This window comes from Vicugna pacos, chromosome 22 (genome assembly GCF_048564905.1).
Source record: "Vicugna pacos chromosome 22, VicPac4, whole genome shotgun sequence".
Lineage (NCBI taxonomy): Eukaryota > Metazoa > Chordata > Mammalia > Artiodactyla > Camelidae > Vicugna > Vicugna pacos.
In genome coordinates this window covers 12,755,773-12,773,141 of record NC_133008.1, presented here as the reverse complement: position 1 = coordinate 12,773,141, position 17,369 = coordinate 12,755,773, and the positions used below count along the sequence as shown (strand labels likewise).

Here is a 17,369-nt window from a genome sequence, read left to right as displayed (position 1 = left end):
GAGGAAAGGAAACGAGCCACACCTGCTGCTCACCTACAGTGCGCCAGGTCCTGGGGACCCACCTAACACTTGAGAAGAAATGAGTGTCCTTGACATACAAGGAAATGCCTTCGGGCAGGTGACCTAATTGGAGAAGCAACATAACTAGTGTGTGACCGGTGTGGAATTCAAGTCACACTCCCTGGGGGCCAGCATCCAATGCTTTCCACTTACCCAGCTTTACAGATGCAAGCATCTGACCTCAGAAGCCTCAGTCAACACAACCTGATTTGAATCGACATGAATGAGCTTCAATCAACTGTCTATTTTTATCATTACATGAAGCGTTTGAAAGACCCATACATTCTCCTGTCACCACATTACATGAGCTGTCATAACAGCGGCCGCAGGCACGCTGCGGTTTTTGCTTGGGGGAGAGGTTAGCAAGCAGAAAGCGTGGGGGCCTTAGAAAGGGCAGGTGGCTGGAAGGAGAGAGGCAGCAAGAGGCAGGCAGGAGGCAGTCTGTCCTGATGGCTCGCCTTCACCCACGTGACTCTCGGATGGTGCCTTTGCAGGAATCACGGCTGGAAGCACCCCAGCCCGCTCCGAGGAGAACCTCAAACTCTTGGGGGCAGATCGAGCACAAATGAGAATCCCAGCCCTGCCCCTCCAGGATGACAGATGCTCCTGCTCCCAGATGGGGAAAAGGCTGAAGTGCTCTCAGCCAGAGACCTCAATTTATCTTCAGGACAATTTTAATTGGAAACCTCGCCTTGCTGCTGCCCACTTTTTCAGAAATAATTAGAAAGCTAATCTATAAGAAAGATGTCTATTAAAAATAAATTAATAATATATAATACATTTTGGCTTACAATTTTGAATAACACGGCCATCCCGTCTTAAAGTAAAAATTCATATATTTTTAATAAGCCTGAGATATGTTCCCCAATGAATCACAGATGGTTCATTTTTATTATTCTATAAAGAGACATCATGAGTAAATGTTTTCTTAAGAAGGGCACAACAGAACCTGAGAACTGCTCTTATCTGGAGATCTCCAAGCACTTTCTGAGCATCAGGGCTCCCTCCTGTCATCATGGAAGCTGATGGGGAGATGTCCTCATGATCCCCAGACCCTCATCTCTGATCAGACAGAAGCAACGTGGCAACGTCAAAAATAAACATAATTCAAATTCTAACTCTGTCACTTGATGACTAATAACCAAGCCCTAATGACCCAGAAAATGAGTTATTTATAAAGTAATCCTCATGAGGTCATTTAAGGAATATATGATGCAAGGTATGAAATGTACTGAACATAGCAACTTGCACTGAGAAGCTCCTTTAAATGTCCTTTTCTCAACATCTAGAATCATGAGGAGCATATGGAACTGTTACATATATGTGCCTATGCACATAAGCTGGCACTGTAACTGTAAGGAGAATGAATAGGCATCTTCTGTCCATTTGACAAACATCCATGAACCCTTCCACAGAAAGCTGTTGAATTTGGAGAGCAAATAGCTCTGAACGATCCTAAGAAGATGAAATGTGTAGAACACAGGGTGGTAACTCGCTGTTCTCCCAGCACTAATCATTAGGTTATTGACTTATAATGGCCAAAGATAAGTCGGCATTAACCACATCCAACCTCTGCAACAGCCCCTTGCTGCGGTCACGGGTACAGAAAGAAATGTGACAGCTCTCTCCCAGCCTTCCCCACTGCACAACACAGTGCCGCCACTCACACAACTGCTCCAGCCTGGAGAATCTTCCTTGTCACCTCCGCATCCTTTTCCCTCACAGCCCTGTCCACTACATCAGCAAGTCCGGTGGATTCTCTCTGCCAGAGAGATTCAACATCTACTTCCCGTGGGTCTCCCTCAAAGTTAATATTGTCTCTCATCCAGTTGCAACACTCTCTTAGCTGGTCTTTCCTCTGCATCTACTTAAAAAACAAACCAAAAAAAAAAAAAAACCTTTTACCGAAATATACACCAGAACCCATGTAACACACGTGCAGATTTTATTCTGCATGGGGAAGACCATTACAGCATCCCAGAAGCCCCCTTTTCCCTCCACTCCAGTCACCACTCCCCGGGGATAACCACTATCCTGACTTCTAACAGAATAGATTAATTTTACTTGGTTTGGGGCTCTGTATTCATCCATATTGCTGGGTGCTGCTATAGTCAACTTATTCACATCACTGTATAGCATTTCATTGTGTGACTACGCTAACAATTTGTTGTTTGTTTTACTGTTGATGGATACTTGGGTGAGTTTCTGGTCTGGGGCAACTATTTCTTTCATACAATTTTTAAAGGTTATACTCCATTTACAGTTCTTACAAAATATTGGCTGTATTCCCTGTGTTGTACAATACATCCTTGTAGTCTGTCTTACACTCAATAGTTCATAACTCCCACTCCCCTACCCCTGTGTTGCCCTTTTCATGGAGAGATTCCATTGGTAGGGCTGAGCCTACAGGCTGAAGGCTGCAGCTTTGCAGTGGTCCTTGGGGGAGACACTGAGATGTAGAATTGAGTCCTAGGGAGGTTCATGCCCAGTGCCCCAGCCAGGAAATGTCAAAGTAGGCATTTTAACCCACGTCTATCTAACTGCAAAAATCAAACTCCACTAACTATATTTTCATATTTTCTGCATTCTTGATGCTCTGGCATTTCGAGCCTTCATCCTGGACAGACTAACCACCCCCCACTCCAACCCCCCGAACTAGCTAATTCCTAGAGATAGCAAATGACTACCCTGGAGGTGGGCCTTTGTATGCAGGCCACCCAATCCAGAGCCCAGACCCCAACCATCTCCTTTATCTAACTCTCACACACCAAGCCAATCTTCCCTCTGCCCTAAATCACCTCGGGGCCAGGTACCAGACAGCTAGGGACCACCGCTGCAGCCCAGAGGCTGCCACAGTTATTCACACTTTCCGATCCTAAGTTTACTCAGCATACTTATCCCGCCCTGCCCATTCCTTCCCAGAAAAAACCCCAGTAAAGGCTCTGAACCACTCTCCCTCCTCATCCATCTCTGCCTCCTGACTGACCCTGGTGCCTCCCTCTGTGGCCCTGCATTGGTATGCCATGCCTCCTGTTTCTAGGGATCTCTGAGTATAAATTTCTTCCTTCATGACAGTCATTTTCATGTCTGTGTGTCTTAATGTACCTGACAAATCTCAGGTACAAATTCTACCACAAAAGCCCTTTAATGCATTCAGGTATCCTAGCGTCCTGGCTCCTTGAGGACGCAGCTGTGCAGTGAGCATCTTTCCCATCCCCATGGCTCCCAACATGGCATCTCAGAAGGCACTCAACGAATGTTTGCGGATAATGAACAGGAAGCTCCCGGGAGCCCTCTCTCCGGAGAGTCTGCTTGAGCCCCCACAACAGGCCCAGGCATGGAGCTTCTCCAGTGGCCTCGGGACCAACCAGTTTTACAAATTATCAACATCTCCCCATTAGCTGTTGCAATATTAAATTGTGTGACTGGAAATGAATGAATAATCCCACGGGCAAGTGAGGGAGACCAAGCAGCAGGGATTTAATAACAAGTCCTGCCCTCTCTCCAAGCAGAAGGTCTTCCTAATTAAATATTAAAAATCTATCCACACAGCTACAGCAAAAAAATTGCTTTTTCAGCAGCGTAGCTTTGAGAAACTTCCTCAGAAGACCAGAAAGCTGTGGGGATGTCCTCCTGGGGACCCAGATGTGGGAGCAAGGGAGCCACTGCATGGCAAGCACTGCTGTGTGCCTGGCACAGGTCTGTCACATCTGGCCCCCATGAGACATGGGTTAGGTCATATCCAAGTGGCAAAGCTGGAATTTTCACCCAGTCCTAGGTGGTTATAAAAGCCAGGCGATACAACACAGCAGTTAACATGGGTCTCGGCACCCAGCAGGCCTGGATTTGAGTCTCAAGTCTGTCATTTACTAACCGTGCGGCCTTGGGAAGATTACCTTAAATCCCTGAGTCTCAGGTGCTCTGTCTTTAAAAGGGTGGCAGTGTGGAGTTCACGGGGTTTGGGGAGGGTTACGTGAGACAAGGTACATGAAGAACTAGATGGTGAGCTGGTACCTAGGAAATACCTCTGAAATGTCAGCTACTGTCCTGATAAATGGAACACCTCCTAGCTCCTCACTCCCATCCCCTGATGTCTGCAAAATGCCTCCTCCAGACCGGAGGGCATCCTGTCCAAACCACTGCCTCTAGCCAGCTGTGTCTTTTTTCTTCACGGGTCAGGGAAGAGTTACCAGGAATTGTTCAGCACCCACTGAGCCTGTCCTCCCCGCCAGCTGCACCCTCATTCATTAACTCACTGAAATCTCACAAGAGCCCTAAAAGGTAGAGATTGTTCCCACCATTTCCCTATGCTGAAGCTGAGATTGATAAATGTAACGTGTTGCCAAGGCTACGTGAAGATCTCCAAGCCAGGGGCACTCCATCCTCAACCGCCTGGCTTCCCAGGCCCCTCCGCAAAGAAGGGGTACCATGTCAGCACTGATCTCTGGGCTCCACCCAGCCCCAGGACCAGGGCTTCTCAGCTTCACCACGTTTGTTCTTTAAGTCAACTTTAAAACATCCTTTATGGATTTCTTCTTATTAGAAATTTGTACTTACTCACTGCAGAAAGTTTAGAAAATATAGTATAGTAACAGTCGTCCAAACCCCAACCTGCACAGATAACCACTGCTAAAGTGTATATGTATGCTATCCTAGAGAGAGAGAGAGAGAGAGAGAGAGAGAGAGAGAGAGAGAGAGAGAGAGATAGATAGATAGAAATTACCTGTTTTACAAAACCTGCGTTTTTCGACATCTAGCAATATTTCTGAGAAATAACCTGAAATGCATACAGGGTTACCCACATCCTTAATCCTGGGCTCATGGCTTCCTCCCTTCCTAGACTTTGCTTCAATGATCATCACGGCTGCTTTGCATATCAAATCTCTCCCTTTTAATTACAACTACCAGGACCTGTTCCCCCCTGCAGGGTCATGGGCTAACTAAAACAAGAATAAAGAAGGAAGTTACTGATGAGCTAGCAAAAGTCTTACAGTCCTAGGAGATTTTCTCCAACTTTATAGTGTTCTCCATGCCATGGAGTCAGGTCTCTAGCCAAGCCTGAGTCAGCCTTTGGCATTCTAAATAGGAATTACCAGGCCCCTTGGCATTCCAGCTGAAACTTCAAGTATCTCAAATTGTAGGTTTTATTAACGGGTAGAGAGAAGCCGAGTTTCCTCCCTTTGCCTCACTTGCAGACAGCTGGGACCAAGTCTAAGGTCTCAGGCCGGTTTGATTAACAGAGGCTCTCTATTGCAATAAGCCAGACAGGAGAGGAAGGATGCAAAGCCATCAGAGAACTGCGCTGCAAAGCCATTCTGCACGAAGTCCCAGCAAGTAGGGAGGGGCTGAGGATGTCTCACTTCTCTTATGATTAACATCAGCCCTCATTGGGTGGTTAATATTGTAATTCATAACTCTCCACTGGTTCCTCACAAAAATAAAACCCTCTGTCCTGTACTTGCTTTGCTATTTGCCATTCCTCAAACTGTGACATGGACCCCAAGTCCCAGCACAATATGGTCTATGCTCGCCTTGCACTCTTCAGTCCCTTATTCACCTCATCCCAGTCTTCAGACACGCCAGGGCACTTTCTCTCACTTCCCGGGGCAGGCCCCCCTTATCCCACTGCAGAGTCCTTGGAGAGGCTGTTCCTTCCCTCTGTCCTCACTCGTGCCACCTGGTCATCCATTCTCATCCTTCTGGACCGCCACAGAGAAGCCCTGCATTTATGGCTGGGTCTTAACTGTTTCAGTCCCCACGGCATCCCATACCTTTCCCCCATAGCACTTTGTTCAATTGTAATTTGGAAATTTTGCACCTAATATTACCTCCACCCCGGGACACAATCACTCCTGTTCCCATTTGATTGGCCAATGCCAGTCACGTGATCACACCTAACATCAAAGGATCCAAAAGAGCGTCCAAATGTGTGCCTGGAAGGAGAACCAGAAATAGTTCGAGACGAGCACTCATGATCACCACAATATCATGTTTTGTTTGAAAAAAAAGTTTGATTCCACAAAAGCAACACCACAATGAACACAAATAACTAACCAACTACCAGTCGCACTAGACCAGACTTAACCAGGACCAGCTTCACAATGAAACAAAAGGCATCTGCTCTCCATTATCGTACTCAGAATGTAGTGTTCTTAACCAAAACATTAAAGTTATAAAAGCAATCCATGTATACAGTGTAAAAAATATTTCACACAGTAACAAAGGCGATTTATAAGGTGAAAAGGAAAGTGTGCCTCCTCCCCCAGTGTCCCCACCCCCTAATCCCATAGAAGTGACCCTTATAGACAGAACATTTCGGGACTTGAGACGCAGGCTGGGAGGTCCGAGAAGGCTTCACAGAGAAGGCATGAGTGGAAGCTGTTTGGGTTTCTTGTTTTTGACATGTCATTTTCAAAGACTCCTACGATCCAACCTAAGGCTTACAGTCAGCCACTCTGAGACTTGTGCCTCATGATGAGAGATACTGTTTCTCTCAGAAGGGCTGGGAATTTCAAGCCAGGGCTCTGATCTGGAAAATTCCATCAAAGCATCACTCCAAGCTTAGCAGTTGCCACCCACTTCTCAGATTAAATAGCTTCAGAGCCCCATGACCCACGAGTGCATTGACCAACTAACTCAGCTAATTAGTCCTGGGTCGTTCATCTTCTTAAACTACAGAAGTCTTCCAGGTGGCCACCCTGGCCAATGGAGTTTTATATGGGCTCTCTGTAGGTGGCAAGCAAAGACATCCATTAGGAGGCTGAACCCCACCCCCGACCAAGTGAGGAGGGGACTTTACTGAGTGTCTTCTGCAAGCCAGGCGCTTTCTATGCAGTGGTTCCTGGGACCCTAAGAGACTCAGAGATGGGTGCTTCTGTGCCCATTTTAATAGTGAGGCTTGAAGGATGGAAGTAACTTGCTCAGCTCATCAGCTGTTCAACTGCAGAGCTGGGATTCAGGTCTGAGTATTTTTACTGGCAAGCTCACCATCATTCCACACTTGCTGATGCTGCCGACTTTCCTGACCAGCCTGTATAAAACAGTGCTTCTGATGACCCGTTTGTCTCTCGTCCTGTAACGCTGCTTTGTTTTCATTCACAGTGCCCATCACTACCTGTGTTCACTGCTCTTTCACCACGTTTTGTCCACAGCTTTATTCCCAGTGCCGAGAAGAGTGGCTGGCAGCTGGGAGGCACTCAGTAATCATTTGCTGAACGAGTGAATAGTGCTGTGAAGAGAATAGTGAATTGCCAGGACTGACCTGAGTTTAATCCTGCTCTGCCAGGAGCCCAGTATGTGACCTTGGATGAGCCATTTCCTCTCGGGCCGCAGGAGCTGTGTCTGTGAAGTTAGAGGGCAGGTTAAAAGCACCTCTCCATGACTCATATGCTCCGTGACTCCCACAGCTGGTCACCCAGAGTGAAGGCTGCTCTCATGCTCAGAAAAGGGAAACAAAATTGGAAATGCTAAATGAATGGCAGAGAGCTTGAGGCAGGGGAGGATGTGGAGAGGGGACCCCGGAAGCTACTTGGTGTCTCCCCTCCTGTCACAGACGGGGCTCTGCAAATTCCCAAGTGCAGAAAGTGTGGGAAGCCTGGGTAGAGGAATGTGGCCTCTTACTTGCTAAGACAGAGAAATAACCACAAAGACCTAAGAGGGGTCCAGGAGAGCAACACAGGATGGTCCCTTATGCCAGGAAGTATCTGTCAATCAGATGATGAGATGAGTCTTTGCTCTCTGCTTACTGCCCTTGCGACCTCTGGAACATCTCATAAAATCTCTGATTCTGTTTCTCCTAATAAAAACGGGAATAATATTTTCTCTTTCCTCTCCAAACCTCAGTTTTCTCCTCTATACAATGGGAATGATAGAACACAAATTTCATAGTAGCTAAATAGTGTGAAAAGTGCTCTGTAAAACAGAAGGCCAAAATGTACTGAGCCAGCACCTGTAAGTCAACCCCAGTCTGGATTTATGTGCATAGAAGCTTCATCTAAGGGCACAGCCTGAATATATACAAAGGCCCTTTCTAATCACAGGGCACCCTTTTTTATTCTTATTGCTTGAAACCCCCCAAATGAAATTCGGTTGTGTTTCTAGATTATCATAAAACACACAAAAGTCACTTGGAAAAAACATGGTATGGGGTAGGGGAGAAGGGCTGTTCAACAGGGGTCACAGGCTCAGGCAGGTAATGTAAATGAATGATGATGAACAACAACCCTCCCTTGGTCTCAGCGTTGGAGAGGCAATAGGGAGCAGTAGGGTCTGCGGTTTACTACAGCGCACTTGCTCTGTAACTATGTGACAGTGCAGGCCTGCGCAGCCATAACTTTAGACTTCTAAAGAGAAGCCCCAAATCCATATTTTATGGTGAAATAAATGTTGGCAAAATTCACATTTCAAAGAAATGAGGTAACAGCTGTACCCTGTGGACTGCCAGACTGTGATTTCTGAACTAAACGAACAAATGATGGAATTTGCCACTAAATTAGCCAAATGCTTTCCAGATATGCTCTTGGCTGCTGTCTTGGGACTCTTAATGTCATTCCCATTTAGTTCCTAGTGGCTTTTGTCACTTTTAGCAAACAATGAGCCCTTAGTATGCACCTATTATGCGCAAAGCAAACACCAGACATCCTGGCGGGAGTGGGATACGAAAAAACAAAACAAAAATAGGGACAAGACACAGTCTTCTTATCGCTACTCCTCCCCACCCCACTCCTGCAATACCCAGAGGTAGAATCTGATTCCTACCGGGTGATTGTTAGAGACGATAAGTGCTTCGTGCTTTGGGAGTTGGAACAGAGAGACAGCTTTCTGTGTGGTGGTCTGTGAGAGCTCCCGGAGGAGATGGCTCTTATCTAGGTTTAATGGGTGGCTGGGATTGGGGTCAGCTGATCCACATGCTCTGGCAGCAGTAGGGATCCACATACCAGAAGATTCTGCAGCTATTGCAAAAGACCCATGACCTACAGTTGTGGGGAAGTGTTCTGGAAAGGTAAGCGGGGTCCTCGGGATCGAACCTTCAGTGCCAGCTAGGGTCCCCAGGCTCTGTCCTGAAGAGTCAGCAGGGAGGTGGTGGGTTGTAGTGGGGAAAATCTGATGGAGAGGAGCCCCCTTACCCTGCTTTCTCCAGGATACGGAGCTGGGGCACAGGCTCCAGCAACGCTTCACCTCCTGTCTTTTATTTCAGCCCACACCGAATAGACACGCAGAACAGAGCTTCCCCAGACAGCCTCGTGCAGGCTGTGTTTCCGGGGCTCGGTGAGGGTAGGGCGGGACGGGGTGCCTTCATGGCAATGACCTGGATCCTGAAACAATTGAGAGAGGCAGCAGGGCTTTTTAACAGGCAGTCTTTTCCTTTTTATGATGGTTTCATTTTACAATTTTATTGGCCCTGCACTGATTGTTCTCGGGGTCTCTGCTGGGATGTGAGATGCACTGACATTTATAGAAATCAATACATTAATAAATCACGAAGTTCATAATGTCTGATTTGCTTCTAAATGAGACAGAACTATTATCACCATAAAGCTGCACATAAAATAGGCCCAATTGTGATGTATTGTATAGTCTAATCAAAGGCATTTGAGTGAATAACCTTCCCCCCTCCAAAGAAGGAAACAATCAAAGCTGAATAACTTCATTAATAATTCAAGGTGTGTCTGCCAAGGCTTCATTTATTAAGTGCACAGTTAAGAGGCTTCCGAGCCGAGTCGTGGAGATGACACCTTGCCGTCTTCTCCCTGCCTCTGGGCAGGCAGGCAGGCAGGCATTCTCAGGCGACCCGGCTGCAGTCCTTGCATTTGGCAGCTCACGTTCCCATTGAGGGTCGCATCCAATTCCCTTCTCCAGCTAAGAAATGGGCCCAAACAATGCACGCTGTGGCTGTCTGGATTATTGAGGGCAGAGGATATGGAGCCATGTAATAAGTCTAGAGGAGAAGAGGCAGGAAGTTTCCTCAGTGACCGTCAGTTACTACATCTATTTACTGACGCTCCAGGCCCTGCGTTTCCGCTGTCCAGCGCCCAGAGAAACTCTGCCCTGTTCCCCGGCAGTCTGTGGACCGAGGTGCCTCTTGCTCCTGTATCTAATTCCATCGTTTGCTTCTGTCTGCTGCGGCTAATACAGAATGATAATATTCACTTTAGCTAGTTACGTCCAACCTGAACGGGCAATTGGGTGCCTCTCTGACAGAGTAAATCCTAGAACAAGAAAGAGGCACATGTATCAAAGAGAAGCACATGTAATTAACTAGATCCATCAGAAAAGGTGTCATCGTGACCTAGAAGGTGTCTAACAGATGTGATTACTGGATTCCGTTTTTGAGAATGACCCTTAAAATCACAATCTTAATACACTAGAAAGGTGAGAATAACACTGTTGCGCACCTATCGTACGCACAGAGCACTTTACGCATCTTATCTCATTTAGATTCACAGATACAAAATGGGTATGATTATAATTCAAATTAGCCTAATGACCACATACCTCCGAGGGACAGTGGGATGACTGGATCAATTCTAAAACTATTACCAGGCTCTCTGAGCTCACAAGAAGGCACTTAATATGAGGACACATTAATACTGACTTCCAGCCAAAGCTCACTCGGTCAGTCTCCTTTACTTCCCGGCTTGTGATTACTCTGTACGGTACACGGAGGTTTATTTCCCCAGAAACAAAGAAAGAGTTTATTTGGTTGGATTACAAGGGCTGAACCTGTTCTATTAAATTGAGTTTTTTGTGAGTATCGGATTTTTTTTCCAGGCCTTTGGCACACTAATTCGAGAGGTGTCTGCCAGCTTTTCTGAAAGGGCAGTAATAATGTGATGGAGTTAAGTCAGACTGGCAAATCATGGGCTTCACTTCCCAAATCCATATTCGGTGACTTCACGTTGACAGTCTGAACTAGGCTATGGTGGGAATATTTACACCAAGGAAATTGGAAAATCATATCCAGCAGGGTCCTCCCCTCTCCCCCCAAGAGCCAGCTGTTAAACATTCACTAGCCCATCAAAGCAAGCCCTCTGCTTGGGAACCATCACTTAGCAAGTTGTCGAGTTATCTGGGTAGCAGTGAAACTGAAAAATAGGCTTTTGACACCTTAGCCTGACCTTTGATCCAATGCATTTCCATGGATGAGAAAATTCTATGCCAGCCTGAGCTAAGTCTTACTCATATGGCAATTTTACCTTCCTCTGAGTAATTCCTTCAACCCTCTCTGCATCTTCATTTTTCTATCTTAAAACTAAAAGCATACGTCCTCCCTGGACAGTATTCTGTTTTTCCCTCCTCTTCATTTGCAATAAATCATCTTAGCTTCTCAGTCAAGAGGAGTAACACAATCTCACCCACCTAATCCTCTGATTTCCTGCAGAAATAGTCTAGACCCACTCATCCTGGGTAGCATGCATGCCCTCTGCCCCAGAGCAGGGCGGCCGCTGCTCATTAACTGGCTGTCTCCATGTGCTGGAACTTCAAGGCAATGTCCAGCTGAGACCAAAGGAGGAACGGCGGGAGGTTTCCCCCTGCTTCCGGAGTGCTAGCTGGTGGCAGGATATAACTAATCCCCGCTTAGAGCTGTGGAAACTGCTGGAGCTACCTAAGTAAATCATCAAAAGTCTCATCCTGGGACACTTTTTCCAGACAAAGAGGCCCACTTAAAACATTATCTAGAGATGTTTGCCTGTGGCTGAGATGCTGCAGTGAACCTGATATTTATTTCTACTCTGCAGCCTGGCCAGGGGCTCAGCTGGATGGAAATGCTGCTTTGGAGAAGAGGGGACACCCAGGAGTCTCTAATGTATGTGACCTTGCTCCTCGTCCTGAAACACCGTTTGGGGCTCCTTCTTCCTGCCACTCCCGGGATCTAGATGACTCACTTCTTTCCCAGGAGTTTCTTTGTTTTTTCAGTCTTGGTGGAAAATGTGTGAATGGTACACTATCACACAAACAACAGAATTGTGACTTAATGTCACAATCTGTGTAGTGACTTTGTGGATTTTTAGTAATTGCGTAACATCCCTGGCAATTAATTTCTACCACCACCACCCTCCCAAGAAGTTGCGAGGTGCATCTGACACACCCCTCCCACACACCCCACCCAGTTTGCTGATCTGAACGCCACCCCCAGAAACACCCCCATTTGAGGATGGAGGTCAGAGAACTGAAACACATTATTGATAAGGAAGAATTTTCCATATATTCCAAGACATTTCATCTGGAAAACCTCTCATGTAATGGAAGTAGCAGTACTCAAAGAGGTTTTTTTGTTTGGTTTTTTTTTCTTGGTAGGACTGTTTTTTCAGAACATTTTCAGGACTGAGGTGTAAATGAATGAGAAATGTATAAATTCAATTTTGCTTAAAAGGGGCAGGAGGGTTTCAAGATTAAGAGAACAAACGCTTGGAGCAAAACATGATTTGAGTTTTATTGAACCAAGAAGACGGGAAAAAAATGTCTGGAACACTCAGAAAATCTTTATCAAGGCTCAGCCTAACACTCCCGGGACTCATCGTTAAGTTTATAAAATTCAGAGCTGATGAGTTGTGTGCCGTGTGTGTCTACCTGAGTTTATGACTCACCTCTAAGCCTTGGCTGTAAGAATCTCATCCTCAAAGATTACACTTAAGGACCAAATAGAACTTGTTCTTCCCTCTTTTCTACCCAGGCACCAGCAAGGATCTTCACCCTTAGTTATATTAGGGTAAGTTGTCAATCAAAAGATGGTGCTAAACTTATCCAGAATAAACCCACAAACCATGGTTAGGGGCGAGAAAAAAATTACATTTCAAATGTCAGCATGCCATCACTAACATAGTCCCTAATGTAACCAACATAGTTTAGGCAACATTAAAAATGAACCACTAGAAACACTAAAAATGTGCCATCAAGAGACAGCACAGCATTCAGTTTCACACACGCTGGCACATAAACTATTTGTGGCTCAAGTATGTCACGCTCTCTTAAATTTCCCTCTGGGCACAGTTTTAATGGCATCCCACAAGTTTTGATACATCATATTTTCATTATCATTTAGCTCAAAACACTTTCTAATTTCCATGAGATTTCTTCTTTGATACATGGGTTACTTAGGAATTAGAACCACATTGCCTGATTTCCAAACGGTTGGAGATTTCCTTGACTTCTCGTTGCACTGGATTGATTGTTTAATTCCTCTTCAGACGGAAACTATTCTGAATAATTTCAATCCTCTGAACTCTGTTGAGATGGGCTCTAGGACACAGGAAATGGTTGATTTTGGTAAACGTTCTGTGTGCATTTGAAAAGAACATGCAGCATTCTATGATCATCGGGTAAAGAGGTCTACGTGTGTCAGCGACGCCAAGTCTGTTCACTGCTTTGCTCGCCTCTTCTATATCCTTTTTGTTTTATTCCTGAAAGAGATGTTTTTAAATCTCCAATTATGACTGTGAACTTGCTATTTCTCCTTTTAGGTCTGCCAGCCTTTGCTTTGTATGTATTTTGAAACTGTACTGTTGTTAACAGCATACTAGTTTGGAATTTCATGTCCTCCTAGGGAACGGCCCCTTTCGCTGTGAAAACTTCCTCTTTCTCTCCAGCAAAGCTTCTTGCCTTTAAGTCTACTTAATCTGATATTAAAATAGCCATGCCAGCATTTCTTGATTTGTGTTTGCATGCTGTGTCCTTTTCCATTCTTTTACTTTATTTAGCCTTTGCTGTGTCCTTATGCTTCAAGCAGCATTTAGTTAGGGTTCGACTTTTACCTGAAGGTTGCTCTCTTGTATTGAAGATTTTCTATTTGTCTTAGAATTTCAGCAGTTTTACTGTGATGTTCCTACGTGCAGTTTTGAGTTTATCTGCTTGAGGTTTACAGTGCTGCTGCTTGAATCTGTGGCTTGATTTATCACATCCATTTTTTAAAATTCTCATTTATTATCTCTTCAAATACTGCCTGAGCATCATTCTTTATCTCCTGCCTCTCTGAGACTCCAATTATACATATGTTAGAACTTTTCATCATGTTTTATGCTCTTATCTGTATTTTCCGTTTTTTCTCTCTGCGCATAAGTACATGTATTTTTCTCTTGATCTATCTACCAAGTCATTAATTTTCTCTTCATCTCTGCCTAACCTCCTGTTAAATTGATCTATTTAGTTGTTAATTTTGGACAATATACTGTTCAATGCTAGAACTTTAAACTTACTTTCTTACATATATTCTGGTTCTCTGATGGAATTCGCCTTATTTTTATTCATTTTCTGGAGTCTATTTCATCATTATTTTTTGATAGGTCCAATATCGAGATCCCATAGATCTATTACTATATTGCTGTTTTCTACCTTCTTTCCCTTGATCCTGTCTCTTATATGCCTGGCAAGTGTTCAATGAAAGGTAGACATTCGAATAAAAAATTTGTAAACTACCCAGCGAAGCATTCAACCTCTAGAAGGTAATAGAGTAGGGGCAGATAAACTTAATCCAAATAGGGACTGAGCTGTTTTGAGGCTGGATTTCAAACATTATAAGACCTGATCTATTTCTAACTTGTCCTTGCTCCTAGAATGTAGTCTTCGAGGGGTCAAACTGAAAGCTTGAGTGTTTACCAGGGACCCTTCTCCCAGGAAGACATGGAACTCCAGCAGTGATCTCCCAACACTGTGAGCCTGCCAAAAGCTCCATTTGCCTCTACCACATCTTGGCTGTGGCTTTTGCTCAGTTTCTCTTGACTTCGGTCACTTAGGAATTAACAAACGCCTGAAGGGAGTAAGCAGCTTAGGCTATCAGGTTCATTTCTCCGTGGCCCCTCCAGTCTGAGCCCCTCAGGTCCTGAATGTCTTGGTGGCACTGATCCAGTTTTTGTCTTCCCAAATTGCTAAGAGTATTGCTCGTGTCCTTTGCTCTTGGCAGACACCTTTTGCTCAGTTTCTCAATCTCATTACCCATGCCACTATCAATCTGCATATGCTCTAAGGTGAAAAGTAGCACTGACTGTCAGGCTCACCTTAATGAGTTTTTCTTCCCTCCAGAATCATGGCTTCAGACAGAATTTTTAAATTCTCCTTTTCTAGTTTTTCTCAGTGAGAAGTCAGCTCTGCTACAAGAAAGCTCACAATTCCAGGGTCTTTCTGCTTCTGTACTTTTGCAAATGCTACTTCCTTGTCCCTCTTCCTTCAAGACTCAAATAAATTATCACCTCCCCTTGAAACTTTCCTTGCGACCCCTTCCAATCCCTTGCCATCCTGGAGGCATTAGTTAAGAGCTTCCTCCTCTTGGCTCCCATCGTCTTAGCCATATCCACACTGCTTGGAATGATTTGCCAATGAAGAATTCCAGACCAGCAAGCAACTCACAGTATTCTACAAACAAGAATGTTATATTTGGTCCATGCTATATGCATAAATCTTAAATTCACTGATAACGGTTAAGAATCAGGACACAAATCATTTTTTAATTGTAGCATCTCTCGAAAAATCTGAAGATCTGGACTCACTAGGCTTAAATTCTACATGATAACAACCAGCTGTGTAACAGCCACTTCCCTTTCGTGGGGCAATGGCTCCCCAGTTCTTTGTCCCCACTATTCTCTATGGTTGCACACCCATCACCCAACTCATCTAAATCACCTACCAACTACTATTGGCATTTGAGTTTATAATCCTTGGTGTATGTGTGTGCCCTACCCACCTGTCTAAGAACTCCATGTGAACAGACATTATATCTTTTCATCTCTCTCCCAATACCTATCCCATTCCTGGCATGTCAGAGAAGGTCATTCCATATCTATAGACATTTTTTGCCCACCCAAGCATTTTTGAGCAGTGAAACTATTCTGTAGGATACTAGTGGTGGACACGTGGCATTATACATTTGTCAAAACCTGTAGGACTGTAACACACAAAGATGAACTCTCATGTAAACCATGGACTTTAGTTAAAATCAACATATCAGTCTTGGTCCATCAGTTGTAACAAATAGACTAAACCAATGCAAGATGTTATAATAAGGGACACTGGAAGGGCGGGGTGCATGGGAACTTTCTATTTTCTAGGCAATTTTTCCATAAACCTAAAACTGTTCTAAAAATAAACTATGAGAAAAATAAATAAATAAAATGCTACCTAATCAGAGTGATAAAAGGGGACAACTAAATCCAGCAAAATAAGTTTCTCCCATGGAGGATTCAGGTAAAGAGATATGAGCAGGAACATTTACCAAAGGACGTCCCCTGTCCACTACTTTTAAGGGTAGAGAAAAATAATCCCCTCCTGTCTGGGGTTGTGGGCAGGGAGTGACTAACACAGTCTTAAGGTGATGGCTGGGCTACCTTGTGCGCTCTTGATTATGGATACTGGAAAGACAGGGGGAGTTCAAATAAGAGCCAAGAAAGAAAACTAGGCTGACCTCCCAAACAGACCCAAAAGGCCAGCAGGAGAGCAGCAAATAGAGCCTGTTTCCCACTCTCTGGGACCTGGACTCACCCAACTCCATGGTGCAATGGATTTCCCAGGTCTGATGTTTTGTCTTATGTTTTATATATGGTATAACAGGGGGGTTCACATGCATCCACCCCACCCACTCGTCTTAATGTGCTAATATGCTTTTCTAACAGCCTTTTTTTCCTTTTCTGCCTCTGTGTTCCTTATCAAGCTTGAGAAGGGAAGAGAGAAGCAAAGATTTTCAGACTGTAAGCTCCATGAGAGCAGGGAACATGGTTTCATTCACCTATATATAAATAGTAGATACGTCATTGATAGTTGTTGAGTGAGTGAATAAAGAATCCTACAAGAATGCAGCTTCAAATCACAAAGTGGCAGAGTGACAGTGGGGCCTCCACTGTGGAGGGAATCTTATAAGCCACTCTTCAGTCAAACATGCAGGTGTATCCAAGGCCCATACACATCCGTGCATCCTCTGCCCCACGTCATCCCATCTCTCTTCAGGCTGCATGGCTGCATGGCTGTGGGAATGCTCAATGAGCCCCCTGCTGGGAGCTGTGGGCACTGCAAAGTGACTCATCGCTCTTGCCTGTTGTGACCATGGGAGAAGGTCAGTCCCAGCTCTGCCAACAAGAGACCTCTTTGCATATGCTGAGCTGGACGGTGACCTGGACACCCTCAGAGTGGACTTTCCATGGAAAATAAAAGTGTGTTTTGCTTGTCTGATGAATGGATTTGGTAAAATGTTTTCTTACTTTTTCCTAGACATCGCCTGGTGGTATTACCAGTATCAGAGAGGTAAAAAAGTTTAAACTAACTTGACTGCTCTGGTCACATTACTTTCAACAGAAGAGCTTCTTAATCAAGTATATATTTTGTAATTA

General features: G+C 44.8%; 1 protein-coding gene and 1 long non-coding RNA gene across 2 annotated transcripts in view; one reads left to right on the top strand and one right to left on the bottom strand.

Moving 5' to 3' along the window:
- Positions 1-17,369, top strand: part of KCNIP1 (potassium voltage-gated channel interacting protein 1) — a 316,261-nt gene that overhangs the window by 286,935 nt on the left and 11,957 nt on the right. The gene's annotated exons all lie outside the window — the stretch shown is intronic.
- LOC140688422 (uncharacterized) overlaps positions 12,783-17,369 on the bottom strand; it is a 49,145-nt gene continuing 44,558 nt past the window's right edge. Inside the window, exon 4 of the long non-coding RNA XR_012063106.1 lies at positions 12,783-13,299. This is a non-coding gene — a long non-coding RNA (uncharacterized lncRNA). The remainder of the gene's footprint in view (positions 13,300-17,369) is intronic.